We start from the raw sequence: 13,033 nt of genomic DNA on the forward strand, positions 1-13,033 counted from the left end.
AGTTTTAATGCATTGAAGCTACAAATTTGTCAAGATTAATAAATTTAACCGAAATAAAAATCAATGCAAATTTGTTAAGATTAATAAATTTAACCTAAATAAAAATCGTGGTTCTTGAACAATTTGGATATTATAGGTAACACCAAGAATAATCAGGAATCAGGAGCAAGAAAATATGGCCGATGATTACAGAATCTCCATCACGATTAAAATATTGAACACCATATGAGATGTATCATCACCCACGATCTGTCAATATTTTTGAGAGAAAATGGTTGGCATACCATACAAGGATCCAAACTTAAATATAGGTTTCATGGTTAAGGTAGTAAAATTTTCATTTCTTGTGAACACTTGATCTATAACATTTGTCATATTATTTGTTATGCTATCTCGAACAAACCCAACAACTTCTTCAATCTGGAATAGATGGTGGTGAAGGTGTGGGCAATGTCTTCCTCATCGATATACCTTTGCCATCTATAATCTTATTCACCCAATTTGAATATACCTCTAAGAAGTTATTTGATGAAAGATTTGTGTTGCAATCTCCATGCTCAACCCATAAGACTCGTGGTCGTTGATCCCACCAAATATCCTCGCTTAAAACTAAATCAAGAGTGGATTCCACTTGATGAGAGCGGGAGTTGAGTCCAGATAATTCATTTTTAACTTCTGTCAATCTATATCCATCTAATCTATAAGAATTCTCCACACATCGCGAAAGTTTCAAATAATTAAGACAACCATTCATATTCCAGGCTTGACAGACATTGCTCTCAAAATTAGTATCTCAAAATCAGGCCTGATAGGCCTTGCTCTCAAATTCTCAATCTGACGTCGTCCATTCCTTTTAGCATAAAGTTTAAGCAAGATAAGCATAATGTTAGATGTATGACAAACTAACTTAGTGACCTCAACTTTATTAAAATGAGAAAGCCAACCAGGCGTGGCAATGCACCGGTTTAGTCGAGCTTTGATGTTATTACTTTCATCATGGTTATTATTCCATGCAAAAGGATCACTTGTGTATCCACCATGCGGAAGGATCACTTGTGTAGCCAAGGTCACACAAGTTGAACAAATTTAAAGTATCTCGAAAAATAATAATGAGATTACTTGATGGGGTAGCACTACCTTTTTATTCGTACCTAAGGGAATTTTTTTTTCTCTTTCAAACAAGAGTATTAAATTGGACCCTTTTTCATAAACGAGCTTCTTCAAGGTTCGAATTGTACAAGGGTTCCCAAGCCCGCTACAGTTCTATGCTAGGTAATTCGGTTTGACTCGCTGACTTGCTAAGCAAGGTTCGCCACTTATAGTTTAACACAATGTGCTTTTTTTGTTGAGTTAATCTCCATGCCCTTTATTTTCCTTACTTCTTTGTGTTTTGTGTTGGAACAAATTGTATAGTTTAAAGGAATTGAAATTGAGAAGAAAAGAGAAGAAAGCAGAAAGTTCAAGAAACAGAGATTGATTATCAATCTGGAGAATGATTAAAAGTCTGAAATTCAGTCAAAAAAAATTTGTTTATGTCCTTGGTTCTTATGCTTTTTATAAAAATAGTTTTTTTTACTGTACAAGTTATAGCAACCTCAACTAACTTCTAACTATATTCTAACTAACTTCTAACTATATTCTAACTAACTAATTACAAATCAATTTGAACTACATTTAACATGCTCCCTAATTCAAAGTAATTCAATTTGATTTTAATCCAAGTTTGATCCTCATCTCTTGGAACTTTACCCTCTTCAAGTTTTTTGTTAAAATGTCAGCCTTTTAATCATTTGTATTGTAGTGCTCCAGTCTTATTCTGCCCTTCATTACTTGATCCCTTAGAAAATGAAATCCTATTTCTACGTGTTTGCTCCTTCCATGGACACTTGGATGTCTTGTTAGGTCTATAGTTGATTTATTGTCTATCTTTATCTTCATTGCATCATTACTTCTTAGTTCCAGTTTTGCCATCAATTCTGCCAGCCATACAGCTTGACATGCTCCCATGGATGCAGCCACATATCCAGCTTCACAAGTAGACAATGCGACTATGCTTTGCTTCCTTGAACACCATGAGATTGGTGAGTTATTGATTGTAAATACGTAGTTTATGGTACTCTTTCTATCATCTTTATCTCCACACCAATCAACATCAATGAAGCCAACAAGTTCAGCTTCATCTTCATTCAATATTGTGGAATACAACATGCAAAGCTCAATGGTCTCCTTTATGTATCTCAAGATCTTTTTTTGCTGTCATGTATTGTGATGTCTTAGGCTTTTCCATGTACCTATTAATCAGCTCAACACTATATGAGATATCTGGCATAGTGTTGCACAAGTACCTCACAGATCCTACAATTTGCTTGAAGGTTGTATGATCAATCAACACATTATTGCCCTCTTTAGACAACACCAACCCTGATTGTGATGAAGTGTTGCTTCCATTGCATTTTAGACCTTTTTAATACATCACTTGCATACCTTTTTTTTATGCATAAAAGTTCCTTTTTTTGTTTGTTTCAAACTCAATGCCAAGGAAATATGCAAGCATGCCCAAATCAGTCATCTCAAATTCCTTCTCCATTCTGATTTTGAACTCTTTGATTTTCACTTCATCACTGTCAGTCAGCAGTAAATCATCAACATAAAGACATATCAGAAGTGCAGGTGCTCCTGCTCCCTTCTTGACATAAACTTCATGCTCATTCACACTTTTCAAATTATTGCTATATGAGGAGTCTGTCAATCCTCTTGTTCCAAGTCATAGGAGCTTGCTTTAGGCCATGTAAGGCTTTGTTCAATTTGTACACATGATCTTCTTTGCCTGTTTTCACATATCCAAGTGGTTGCTTCACATACACCTTTTCATCTAGTGATCCATTGAGGAAGGTTGATTTAACATCCAGCTGATGCATAGACCAGACTTTGTAGCTAGCCATTGAGACTACCATCCATATTCTTTCAATTCTAGCTACTGGGAAAAATACATCATCATAGTCCAACCCATGTTTTTGCAAAAAGCTATTTGCTACAAGTCTGGCCTTGTACCTGACAGCATGTCCATCAGGTTTCAATTTCAATTTATAGACCCATTTCACATCAATTGGTATCTTGTTCACTAGAAGGCTCATCAGCTCCCATGTCTTGTTTTTCTCTATGGCTTTGAGCTCTTCATGCACTGCTGCTCTCCATCTATGATCACTCAATGCTTCTTCATCACTTATTGGTTCTGATTCCACAAGCAAGTCAAAATGAATTAATTCTCCATCTGCATTGATCGCTGAGTCAGATGTTACTTCATATAGCTACAGTATGACTGAAGGTTGCTTAGCTTTTGCAGATCTCCTCACAGGTTCAGAAGTTGGCTGATTTGCTGCATCTGTTGGCTGGTCCTCAACTAGTTCAACTGCTACTGCACTCCTGGCTGGTCTGGTTGTATGTATGGGCTGGTTGCATTCATTGTCGAGTCTCAACCTCTTGATTCATCTACTAGTACGTCCCTGCTTATCACCACCTTGTTCTTGTTTGGGTCATATAGCTCGTAAGCCCTAGTGGCATCATAACCCAACAACACCATTTGTTCAGCCATGTCATCAAGCTTCCTCCTGTTTTGAGCTAACACATGCCTGAAGCACAATGAGCCAAACATTCTCAAATGATTCACAACTGACTTTCTTCCAGTCCAAACTTCTTCTGGTGTCTTTGTGTCCAGCCTCTTGGTTGGACACCTATTCAAAATGTACAGTGCAATTGATACTTCTTCATCCCATAATCTATTGGCCATTTTCTTCCCCTTCAACATGCTCCTGACCATGTTTACTATAGTTCTATTTCTCATTTCAGTTGTGTCATTATGTTGGGGAGTGTATGGTGTAGTCACTTCATGCAATATTCCTTCTTTTTCCCAAAAATCATGGAATTAATGAGAATTATATTTTCATCTTCCATCTGTCCTGATAATTTTCAAACTAAACCACTTTGTTTTTCAGCCATTCTCTTGAATTTTTTAAGTATCTCAAGCACTTCTTTCTTTCTCTTGATTAGATATATCCATATTTTTTTTTTATAAAATCATCAATGAATTATACAAAGTAGAAATGACCTTCTATTGACATTTCTTCAAATGGACCAAAAACATCAGAAAAAATCACCTCCGTCGTTCTTGAGGATCTAGTTGGTAATTCTGATTTAAATAAATTCCTATGTTGCTTGGCTAGACATCATTCTTCACATATCTCTTTTGGCACTTGAATTTATGGAATTCCTTTCACCATATCACTGCTTTGCAGCATTTAAAGACTTCTAAAATTCAGATGTCCAAACCTCTTGTGCCCCAACCAATCTTCCCTCCTGATTTCTGCAGCAAAACATTGATTTTCATTGATCTGAATCTCAATCTCAATCTTGACGGTTATGTTCTTGGATAGTGGTGCCTTCAAGATAATCCTATTTGCATTAGCAAACATCTTCATTTGTCCATTCTCCATATTCATAGAGTATCCTTTCTCCAACAATTGTTCAAGGCTTAACAGTTTGTTCTTCATATTTGGCACATACAACACATCACATATGAAAGATTGTTTGTCATCCCTTCTTTGAATCAAGATCTTGCCAACTACTTCAGCTGTTATTGTGATGTTGTCTACAAATCTGATTTCCCTTTTTACCTTCTCATCAATAGTTACAAATCAATCTTTATGGCCAATCATGTGATTTGAGCACCCTGTGTCAAGATATCACAATCCAGGACAATCATCCTCCATGCTTGTAGAAGCCATCAATAACACTTCATCTAAGTCGGAACTGTCTGCCTGGGCCAGTTGATCTTCACCATAATCTCTTTGTAGTTTAGCATTTGAAGTTTGATCTTCTTGGTTTTTTCACCACTCGTGTAATACTTCACCAAGATATCTCATGCCTCTTTTTATGTAGATATCTTTGAGATCCTTTCAAAATTGTTTGAATCCACACTCTGCTGGATGTAAAACAATGCCTTGAAATCTTTGAAAGTTGTTTGTTGTCTTTCTTTAGGATTCACTCCCAGTTGTTCATAACCTTCTTGGACAATCTCAAACATTTCTTGAGCTCCCAACAACGACTTCATTGATGCATTCCATCTCTCTCAGTTCTTCTCATCTAGAATTGGTATATTCGATGGAAACCCTCCTCCATTCATTTCTTTGCTCTTTTTCACTCACACTTATGTTTCCCAATTTTGATTCCCCCTCACACTTGCACTCGTGTTTCCCAAGAATTATAACTCAAGCTCTTAATGCCAAGTTCCATACCACCATCCTATAAACACTACTAGTGTGTGATATCCCTCATATGTGGGATTTCCTTATTTTTCAATTCACAACAAATGGAAAACCAACTACAAATAAAGACAAAAAGAATTTTGATGAATTGATTGTAGGAGTTCAAGTTATATGCTGGTTTAATATACAATGATTGTGTCATCAAAACAAAATGAGATCCTGTAATTGTTTGGCTTTTCCATATCCACCCAAATATGCAGAAAAAGTGAATCAAAGGCAGTAAATATTGGTGAATGATCCTAGTCTAGATAGAATCACAATTTTTAAAATCATTTAAGTCACTATACGTTGTATGACATTCACGACACTGGGTATCCCAAGATTTTGGGTTGAAGGGGCGTAAAGGTTGGGAGGAAATCTCGATAACCAAGTAGATAGGGGTTTGGGATAGTAAGTCTCATCTATGATTGAAAGGGTCAAATATTGTTAATGAAATATTGTTTTAGAGAAAATTGCAGTTGTTGGGTAATGGAATGTTGTTTTAACCTACAAAAAAGTACATAAGTATTTCATAAAACTTTTAGCGTTCGAATCTCCATTTACATACTTATCATTAATAAATTATCGATTGTAACATTAAATAAAATGTTGTACATCATAGGGTAATATTTGAATTAACATCACTATTTATTGTATCTACACTCTTTTACAATGCATCGATGCTCCCAAACCATTATTTCTCTAACTTTTTACAAATTTAGCTAAATGAAACTTACTAAAGTTTGCAAAATTTGTGCTCATTTGAGCCATAAGTATGAGTCATATCATACTGTTAAAAAAAATGAACGAGTCATATGATATATTGATCAAGAACTTGATTGGTATTTGACCACAATTGTTTTCAAAATATTTTCACGTGCAAAATCTTCTAGCGCATCTTGCTCGAATGCTTTATTTTTAAACAATAAATTGGTTATGAGTTTATGCTTTACTTAATACAAATATACATTATTCATAAAATTTATATTTCATTTTGCATTCACTGTAAGGGAACACATACCAATTGTCAATAAGAATAATTTTGTAAAATCTTTATTTTCTTTTTTAATTTATAATCATTTCTTATAATATATATGAAATAAGAAAAAGTGACATTTTATACAATGGGGATATCATTTTTCAAAAAGTTGGAGGTTATTTTTTTCTTGATCATTGGTACAACATGAATCTAATAGCTGTATTTGTAAAAACGTAAAAATTTTAGACTTTAACATTTTGATTATGGAATGAACAAGAATGAGTTAGACTTTAACATTTTGATTATGGAATGAATGAGAATGAGTTATGGAGAGAAAAGTTCATCATTCTTTGGGAGTTTGCTTTACCTGTTAATATAGTTTTTTCTTAGTGCTGCCATCTTGTTATTATGTCTTCTCCCTTGTCGATGTTTTCTTCCTCTCTCATTTTTTTTGGAGCATTCTCTCTTTCTTTTTTTTTTATCCTTTTTCTTTTTCTTACCACTGTAACCAATAACAAACACATCTACCACCAATCACCATTGTCATAACCCTTTCTTCGACCAAAATCTCCACGTTGAGTTAATTATAACTCATAAATCAAATATTGAACTTTTCCAATTTTTCAACTACAAATCTAATTTTTTGTATGATTAGTAAAGTTAAATACTTGATTTATACTTATAATTCACCTCAGCGTGCCACATCAACAAATTCATATGAACAAAATTAAATAAAGGACAAATGAAGAATATAATATTACATTAAAAAAATATAGATGAACATTTTATAATATTTTAATTATCTTTAAAAAAATATTAACGTTCTATATTTAATTTAAGCAAAAACTAATTGTTTGTGAATTTTTTTTATAGAAACTTAATATTGTATTTTTACAGAATTACAAGTAAAATTTTACGAGAAGTAAAAACAAATTTAAATAAAAAAAGAGTTTTGGATATTTCAAAGAAGGAAGGAAATAATTTTTTAAAATTTGTTGTTAAAAATGGTATTAGATGTGGGGTATGAGCCAGATGTGAGGGTTTTTCTTTTCCGGGCCTATATAATACTCTACCATCTATCTCTTTTCAACATACATTAACAATTAGGGTTTTGTGGCACTGATTAAAACTATTCCCTAATTCCTTTGAAATCATCGTAACATTTTCAACTTTCCTTCAATTATTTTCAAATTATATGCACGATGCAACCCCGGGCTTCTCTGAATTATGCATGAGGTGAAAGCCCCATTGCTCGTGCAAAATCAACGCCGTTCGTGTTGCAGTTCAGTCTTAGTTATTCCACGATTGAATCTGTGTCAAAGTAATGTCTACATCGTCGATTCAAAATCTTCAATTGCTTTACTCTTTTCTTTTTATTAGTTTTGAAATTAGAATTTGCCTCGCTTTACCTTCAGCTTGTTTTCGAACACTTTGGAATTTTGAGCTAGTCCTTTAGCCATAAATTCAAACGCGGTCGTTTTCACTTTGAGGTCTTGTTTTTTTATTCTTATTTTTCCTTTGAAAACACCTCTTATACTTATCAAATAAGTTACAAATGTTTTATTTTTTAAACTTAAATTTTACTATTTTTTGTTATTAATTGTTGGCTATGATTACATATTATCCGCGCTTCTGAGATTATCGATGAAGTACTATGGACTGAAATATGGTTGAATTTCTTTATATGAGCCTGAATATTATCTTTCCATTTTATTTTAATTGTAATTCTTAGTATATATTGAATTTTATTTTTCAATAATTGTTGCCTATGAGGATTTCTGATCACAGCTTCAATGCCAGTTCTGCTTCTGAAAAATCGTGATTGTTAGAGCTGTTTAATGATCTGAGGCTTTTTAGTATTAATTTATTTGATGATAAAAGTTGTTTATATGTTCAGGTTATGTCACAATCAGTGGATCAATAAAATATATATGACTTTAATCGAATTTACCTTTAATCTTGTACAAAAATGATTTGTGATTGGTTGAAATTGACAGTGTTTTGACTTTATTTTGAATTGTTATTTTTTATTGTTATTAAATCATGTTAGTAGTTTGTATGCTGGTAGCTTGTAACATTGCTGATGATGATATAATCCAACTTGTTTGAGGTGTTGTGGAGCCAAGCCCCTGTCTTCAGGGAGAACCTACTTGGTAAAACTACATTCATATGACATCTGTGGATTTAACTGAAGCAAAACAATATACATTTAGAATGTGTTTCTTTACTTGTATATTTCCTATCTTTTGTGATTCTCCTTATGTATTAGGAAAATTATGATTTCTCAAGCTGTCTCTATGTATTGTGTGTTTGGATCTTGAAGTTATAAACTATGTTTATTTTTGAGTTTCACTATACTTTGAACTATCTTTGTTGGTTCAGTGTTTGAAAAACTCAAATATTGTTGTGTTGTCATCAGCTTCATCTCTTGTTCGATCCACGAGTTGGGAGTTAAATAATAGCACTAAATTGTTCAAATATAAATCTCAGATTATTGGGTCACATCAATGTTAATAAACCTTTTTCAGATTTTAATTTAAATTATTTTATTTCCTGATACAAAATTTAAAGATCTCTAATTGGATTAATATAGAATTAATAGCAGTATTTAAGACAACACCTTCACCATCTTTGTTAACATGTTCCAGTCCAAGCTTTCCTCACATGCATCAGTCCATCGGAACTCCACTTTCTTTTTGGTCAACCTAGTCAACGAAGATGCAATCTTCCTTTACTATAGTAGGTCTGGGCTAATTCTGGACTGCTTCCACCTTATTTGGATGAACACTTATTCCACCTTATTTGGATGAACACTTATTCCATTCTTAGACACAACATGATCTAAAAATGCCACACTGTCCGGTCAAAACTGACATTTTGAGAATTTGGCATATAATTGTTTATCTCTTAAGGTTTGCAAAACCAACCTTAAATGTTGCTCGTGTTCTTCCTTACTCTTGGAATAAACAAGGATATCATCAATAAACACAATCACAAATTGATCCAAGAATGGTTTAAAAACGCGACTCATCAAGTCCATAGAAGCTACTGGGGCATTAGTAAGCCCAAATGACATAACCGGAAATTCATAATGCCCATAACGCGTGTAGAAAGTTGTCTTCGTTATGTCATCACTTTTAATCTTCAACTGGTGGTACCCCAACCGCAAATCAATCTTTGAAAAACATTGAGCTCCTTGAAGTTGGTCAAACAACTCATTAATGCGTGGCAAAGGGTATTTATTATTTACATTTACTTTATTCAACTGCCTATAGTCTACACACAGCCTCATAGATCCATCTTTCTTCTTTACAAATAATACCAGTGCTCCATAAGGAGAATAACTTGGACAAATAAAACCCTTATCAAGAAGATCTTGAAGTTGCTCCATAAACTCCTTAAGTTCTGTTGGGGTCATACGATAAGGAGGTATGGATATAGGATGAGTGTTTGGTACTAAGTCTTTAGAAAATTCAATCTCCCTATCAGGTGGCAACCCAGGGAGTTCTTCAAGAAAAATATCTGTAAATTTACATGCTATTGGAATTTTTTTCAATTTCTCTTCAGCCACTTGTGTATCCCTTACCAAGGCTAAGTATGCTTGACAACCTCTTCTCATTAACTTGCTAGTTGTCATGGCTGAGATTTGGTTATGTGGTACCCAACAACGTTCTCCTTGAAACGAGAAGACTGATTGCCACAGTATCTCAAATTTCACTACTTTGTTATGACAATTCAAAGTGGAATGATGAAAAGCCAACCAATCCATACCTAAAATCACATCAAAATCTATCAAGTCAATAACTATTAAATCTACTGACAACACATTTCCATCAATAGTTATATCATAAGAACGATACACCAAAACTTAGCAAGCAAATTTCCTCCAACAGGTGTAGCTACAACTAAAGACTCTCTAAATAAGATGAGCATTTACCAAGTCGAGTAGCAAGCCACGAGGATACAAAAGAATGTGTAGCTCCAGGATCAAACAAAACATGAGCATCTCTAGAACAAATAGAAATTGTACTAGTAACTACTGCATTGGATGCCTGAGCATCCTGACGAGTCAAAGAAAACACTCGAGCCTGACCTCTTCCTGTTGGTATGTGACTTCTACCACCAAATCCTCTACCTCCCTGCTGAGATGTTCCTGAACCTCTGACATAAGAATTTCCACTTTGATGCACAAGTGCATAATGAGCCTAAGAAGATGCCAAAGTTGTTGGTGCTGATGCATAGCTAGAGGATGGATGTGTCGTGTCTAGAGGACAATCCCTCCTAATGTGACCTACTTGGCCACATTGATTGCACACCTTAGCATTACCATCTCTGAAATAATTCCCGTAGTGAAACCTACCACAAATAGAACATCGTATAGCTGAAACACTAGAATGTCTCTGAGGGAAAGTGGATTGTGATGCTGCTCTAAAATCTGATCTACGACTCTGCACTGTCCCAAAAGACTGCCCACTATGACCACCCCTTTGAGACATGAGTCTTTGTTGCTCCTGATAACCAAACATAGATCCACCACTGCGGTTCGAATAGTTACTGTAAGATCCTTCAACACTTTGTTTCTTCCGTGAATCTTGTATATTGCCTCCTTTTTCCTTCTGTCGTTGCTCAATCTGAAGGGCCAAACTCAATACCTCAGCAAAACTAGAACAATTAGACCCAACCACATATCTAAATAAGTAATCCTTCAATCCTATCTCCTCAGTGAAAGGATAAGGAGCATGTCTAGAGAGCTGTGTGAAACGAGCAATATACTCTGAAACTGTCATACCCTCCGTTTGCTCCAATCGCTCAAATTCATGAGAAAACGACCCACGAGCTAATCCATCTCTAACAATCTCTGAAAGAAAACGACCCACGAACAATTGAGAGAACTCTCTCCATGATAACGGAGGTGACCTCACTTGTCTACCACGTGACACTATATCAAACCAATCACGTGCCACACCTATTAGCTGAAATGATGTCAATTCTACTGCTCTTACCTCAGAACAACCCAATGCTCTCCAAATACGCTCTAGACTATCAATGAATTGTTGTGGATCCTCAGTTGCAATAGATCCAGAAAAAGTAGGGGGTTTAAGCTTCATGAATTTTGGTAAAGTAACCTCAATACCCCTCGTTGCAGCAGTCATCTGATGCTCAACTTGTCTAACCTCATGTTGACCACTGACATTTTCATGCCTTTGATCACCCTCCTGTTGTTGCCCGACGACAATCCCAACAAGTTGTTGCACAACCTGTTGTAATCCATGCAGACCAGTAGCAAACTCTTCCATGGCTGGATTTCTTCGCCTCCTCCTATGTACCTCAACATCGGCATCCAAGCCACGTCCGCTAACATTAGCTCTACTCCTATTTCGAGCATGAACTGAAACACGACCTCGTTGATGAGCACCTTGAGCTTGGGCAATTGACTCATCAACAATTTCTCTTATAGTAGGATTCCTAGTCTTGGGTGACATTCTGACCTATTCAAAGAACATGGATCAAAAATTGAATAAGACGACAAGAAATTGTGAAAAGGTAGTGATGATGAATTTAAACACAGATGCAAACAACAAATGAGACTCTCATAAAGTGCTAATAGCTCTTGCAAGTAAGTTGTGCTCGGGTACACAATTTACTAACAAGAATCTATTACCATCCTATGTTTGCAGCTATTAGGACCTACGACGGAGCTCTGATACCAACTTTATCACGACCCAAAAACTAAATGTCGTGATCGGTGCACAAGCTATACTCCTAGCCTGACAAGCCTATTAACTAAATTAACAACTAAATAGTTCTCTAACCATTTAACAAATTATATATATATATATATATATATATATATATACACTTTTTCTCGAAATTTCAATAGAGTATCCTCTGTAACTTCAACATTCCCAAATTTATAAAATACCTGTTCAACTTTCAATTCAGTCATAATTCAAATAACATTATCAAATTACTTAATACACTTCCAAAAAAAATAGACTTTCTAGACTCCAAAATAGCTGCAATTTACATCAGACTCAAAAGACGTTACAAAAATGGTCCTCGATCAAAAAGGTCTACCAAAAAAAAAAAGAAATATGGTCGAGACTTGAATCTACTAACATATTTCTACTCAGCTGTCTGCGAATCTTAAAAAAAAATAAACAACATGAAGGGGTACGTAATAAAGACTTAGTGAGGAGACAACAACCACCATCAACTAGAAGAGAAACACAAAAAGGTGCAAAAAACTGTTTTTCAATCTTGTAGCGATTATGTTATACACATAATAAAACCACTAAACTTATAATTTAGTTGCTCAGATAGAAATATTAAAAATTTCATTTATAGCGAAGCAAAATCAAAATGAATAACATTAAAATCATTATGAAAATCAAACAAGTAAAATTACAAACTTTTTTTTTTGAGAACCAAGAGGCGACTCTATCTCTTTGATAGTCATTTCTTCCTAAGGGCAGCCTTTCCCTTAGGGGTGGCTCCATCTAACGGATAGTCATCTCCTCTCAATCTCGTAACGCTTCATCACACTTCAATTAGGGAGCTTACATCTCGTTGATAGCTCTATCCTCCTACGAATGACATTTCTCATAGGGGTGGTTCCATCTAACAAGTAACTCTCCCTAATCAAAACGAGGTAACTAGATGCACCTAACGATGTTAGCGATTTATTAATTATAACAATGATTTTCCAAAACACGTATTTAAAATAATTTCATCGTAATTCATGGAAAACATA

At 34.7% G+C, this 13,033-nt stretch overlaps 5 non-coding genes across 5 annotated transcripts; all 5 read left to right on the forward strand.

Moving 5' to 3' along the window:
- The first annotated feature begins 7,474 nt into the window (after window positions 1-7,474).
- LOC113787398 (small nucleolar RNA snoR134) lies at window positions 7,475-7,615 on the forward strand. The gene has a single exon (XR_003473904.1). It is a non-coding gene; the product is annotated as a small nucleolar RNA snoR134 (small nucleolar RNA).
- A 268-nt stretch (window positions 7,616-7,883) lies between these two features.
- LOC113787380 (small nucleolar RNA U36a) lies at window positions 7,884-7,971 on the forward strand. Its single transcript, XR_003473887.1, has one exon. It is a non-coding gene; the product is annotated as a small nucleolar RNA U36a (small nucleolar RNA).
- Window positions 7,972-8,039: 68 nt separating this feature from the next.
- LOC113787293 (small nucleolar RNA Z223) lies at window positions 8,040-8,133 on the forward strand. Its single transcript, XR_003473801.1, has one exon. It is a non-coding gene; the product is annotated as a small nucleolar RNA Z223 (small nucleolar RNA).
- Window positions 8,134-8,358: 225 nt separating this feature from the next.
- Window positions 8,359-8,474, forward strand: LOC113787320 (small nucleolar RNA Z278). The gene has a single exon (XR_003473827.1). It is a non-coding gene; the product is annotated as a small nucleolar RNA Z278 (small nucleolar RNA).
- A 169-nt stretch (window positions 8,475-8,643) lies between these two features.
- LOC113787350 (small nucleolar RNA snoR97) lies at window positions 8,644-8,751 on the forward strand. Its single transcript, XR_003473858.1, has one exon. It is a non-coding gene; the product is annotated as a small nucleolar RNA snoR97 (small nucleolar RNA).
- Window positions 8,752-13,033: the final 4,282 nt, after the last annotated feature.

Source organism: Cicer arietinum, chromosome 6, assembly GCF_000331145.2.
Source record: "Cicer arietinum cultivar CDC Frontier isolate Library 1 chromosome 6, Cicar.CDCFrontier_v2.0, whole genome shotgun sequence".
NCBI lineage: Eukaryota > Viridiplantae > Streptophyta > Magnoliopsida > Fabales > Fabaceae > Cicer > Cicer arietinum.